Here is a 4,074-nt window from a genome sequence, read left to right on the forward strand (position 1 = left end):
GCCATAAAGGACCTAGTAGAAGCTCCCTATATTCTAGTGATAAGGATTTTGAGAAACTGGAGTAAAAGACTAATTGAACTTAGTCAAAGTACCTACTTGGACAAGGTGTTGAAGAGATTCAGCATGCAGATCTCCAAGAAAGGAGAGTTACCTATCTAGAGTAATGCAAGATTGAGTAAAACTCAGAGCCCAAGTACTGAAGCTGAGATAGCAGAAATGAGTCAAGTAGGTTATGCTTCGGCTGTAGGATCGGTCATGTATGCTATGACGTGTACTCGAACTGATGTAGCCTTTTCCTTGAGCATGGTTAGTAGGTATCAGGGGAACCCTGGCAAGGCACACTGGACTACGGTAAACAATATCCTCAAGTACCTACGGAGGACTAAAGAATGGGTCCTTACCCTCGGTAGGAGTGATGACTTGAGAGTTGTATGGTATAGTGATGCCAGCTTCCAGAATGATATGGATAATTTCTGCTCTTAATCGGGCTGGGTCTTTACCTTAAACGGAGGAGCAATCACTTGGAAGAGTTCCAAGCAGGAGATAGTGGCTTATTCCACTTGTGAATCAGAGTATATAGCAGCAAGAGAGGCAGCAAAGGAGGCTATATGGCGGAAGAACTTCATAGGAGAGCTTGGAGTAGTACCAGCTATAAAGGAGCCAATGGAAATTTTCTGTGATAGTGAAAGTCCTGTTGCCTTAGCCAAGGAACCAAGGGACCACGGGAGATCTAGACACATCGACATAAAATATCATTTTATCAAACATCGCATAGAAGAAGGAAGCCTCGTGGCAAAGAGGGTATTATCGGATGAGAACCCAGCAGATCCGCTCATGAAGGGACTGAGTAGGGTTAAGCATCTCTAGCATGCTCATAGTATAGGGCTGAAGGATGACATATGTTTTAGTAGTTAGATAAATTATGAAATTTGTAAAGTCTTATTGACATTTTATGATGAATAAATGTTGTGTTTATTTATGAGTAAAGTGTGTTGGATAAGGTGTCTAAGTCCATAACTTATTTGGTATATACTTGACCCGGCCCGGCATGGTCCGTTTGGGTTTGCATTTCATCCAAACTATTTATGGATAATTTTATGAGAGTTATACACATATTATTATTAATATATTATAAGTTATAATATATTAATATGAAATCATGTTATTTAATTAGTTCTAGTCTTAAATTAATTATGAATTAATTTAGAGATTAAAAGGAAGACTAATTAGATTGTGGGCTATTGGTTTTATTTGGTGTGGGCTAATACCTATTTGTTAATGGGCTAGGCTTGCATGGAAGTCCATGGATGATCCATGGAGCTTTTAACCCATGGATCCTTGGAAAAGGAAAGGTCATGGGTTATTAGGGTCTCACCCTAATCATATACACTATATAAGCATGCTTATGTTGCATGAAATAGCCACAAGTGTGTGTGTTAGTGTGTGGCCAAAAATTGTAGTGTGTATACAATCTCTCAAAGTTTTCCAAGAGTCTGTGGTGATTTGTGATTCCGTTTGAGGCATTCACACTATTGGTGCTTGGCCCTCAAACTCCTTAAGAATCAAACTCATCAAAAAGGTATGTAATCTCTTCTAACTCTTTTATGTTTAAAAGTACCCCATGCCATGTTAGATAGGTTATAAAACTTGGAAAATTATTATTTTGCATGTATTTAGACAAACATAGATCCAAGGTTTATTAGGGTTGCATGCACACTTAGGAAGTGTTAGATTTCTCAAAACCCAACAGTGGTATCATAGCCTAGGCTTGCTTGTTTGATACTTGATGCAAAATATTGAAAAAAGTCGAAATTTTTGCTGTTTGCATGATGGACTCGCCGAGTCCAAGGTGAAATTCAACCTACTCGCAGAGTAGGTTCGTGCACTCGACGAGTAGAAGGTTCAAAATGCAGATTTTCGACTTTTGCTGCTGGAAATGGACTAGAAACTTTACCCCAAACTGTTTTGATGTTTTAAAACTTATTTTAGTGGGTGTAATGGTTGTTCTAATCCATTTACAATAGCATATATCAAAATTTCATGCTTTGTATGTGTTCATATAATTTTTGAAACTTTGATAATCATGTTCATGTTCTTATGAATTTAGAAGATGATAGGAATTATTTGATGAATTGTTTAGGATTAATTCTTGATCATTTATGTGTTTTAATGGAGTCCATAATTTGTCCTCAAGTTATGGATATCCAAAGGTCACATTTCTTTAACACACATTAAAAACACATAAATTACATAAAATGAAGAGTCTTCATTTTATGAACCTTTAATTCATAAGTTATGAAATGAAAAGTTTTAAAGAGTTACAAAACTTGTCCTCAAGTTTTGGAATTTGGAAAAGTTTCAGACACTTCAATAAACTTTAATTCCAACACTTATAATTTTAAAAGTTAAAATTCAACACTTATACTATTTATAACATTAATGGTTAATTATATATATATATATATATATATATATATATATATATATATATGTATCTATGTATAAGAACAAGTCGTTTTACCATTAGTAGGCCTCATTCATGAAGCCGATCTATAAGGTTGGTATAAGGTTGTTGCCTATAAAAGGGCGACTTAATGGGTGTATACTCTCACCCACCGCTTGTTGACTGGTGGAGGGTTGTTAACCGAACGGGTAAGATAAAGACTTATAAACTCTCATTAAGTATGATGAATACTATAAAGTAACTAAACCTTTTATTTAATTCCCAATCTTAGTTACTTTAGGAAAAATGTGAACATGGTGCTAATCCATGGAATTCACACTTTGTACTTTACCAAGTTGTTGGTGGAGCATGTGTGGTTAACCGGCACACTAACTTGGACTAGTAAGGATCATGAAGGGTGACTTAATGTTTGTCATAGATCAATGGAGCATGTGTGGTTAACCGACACATTGATTACGTGATAATATTAAGGGTACCAAGTACATTGGCATGGTTATTCACACCTTGTTTTGTGATCATCGGCATCCCCGTCACAAAACTTGAAGTGCACAATCGAGATTGAAACATGCCATTGAAAACTTCAATGAATCTAAAAAGAATCTAGGAATTTCAAATCCAATTAAAACCTAATAAATCATTTCGTTTTCGTGGTGGAAATTGGTGAATCGTCATTCACCTACCTTTCAAATATATTATTACTTAGATTACGACATCGCTCTTCTAAGTATAATATATTGTGATTGGATCCTAGCCTTAATATTACATTTGGGTGTCTTATTAAGGATTCTATATATCTAATCTAGTCTTACTTTCTTCTTTTAGATGTCTTCCAACAGTAATGCTTCGGGCTCTAACCCAACTAGTTCTTTCTCTCTCATGAATCTTTGTGGGAGAGTCATCTTTGATGGTTCCAACTTCATGGACTGGATAAGGAACATCAGGATGGTGACTCATTATGAGGACAAGGAATAATTCCTCGATAAGGAGCTAGAAGAGCTTGATGAGGACTTCTACCTTTTTGAGATGCACCAAGACCTATGAGGACAGCCGAGCTCCAAAAGTCCTATGAGGACTTCTACCCTTTTGAGATGCACCAAGACCTGATGGAAAGGTACCATCAGAGTGCTCGTGAAGAGCGGTATGAAATAATCTCCTCCATAATAACAACCCGCATGAAGGACGGTGAATCCGTCACGGCCCACATGCAAAAGATGCAAAGGTATGTGGACCGTTTGCTGAAGCTAAATGTAAACTTACCTGAGGAGTTGGCAATTGACATCATTTTGCACTCCTTACCTTCTTGTTATGACCATTTTCGTATGACATATCATATGAACAAGGAGGAAGTTACCCTTAGCAAGCTTCAAGGACTCTTGAAGACCGCTGAAACCGGTCTTAAGAGCAAGTCGGTTGTTACCTCTACTACTCCTACTCCAACATCTACCCCTGTTTTGGCTATCGGGCAAGGCAAAGGGAAAAAGGGGAAGCACCATTCGAAGGGTACCAAGGGAAAGTCTCTTGAAGGCTCCTTATCAAGGACCAAGAGCGGTTCTACCACTCCTTCTGCCATTCCCAAGGATGCTGATTGCTACTATTTCCAGGACAAGGGG

The sequence above is a fragment of the Lactuca saligna genome, chromosome 6 (genome assembly GCF_052625555.1).
Source record: "Lactuca saligna cultivar CGN05327 chromosome 6, ASM5262555v1, whole genome shotgun sequence".
Classification (NCBI taxonomy): Eukaryota; Viridiplantae; Streptophyta; class Magnoliopsida; order Asterales; family Asteraceae; genus Lactuca; species Lactuca saligna.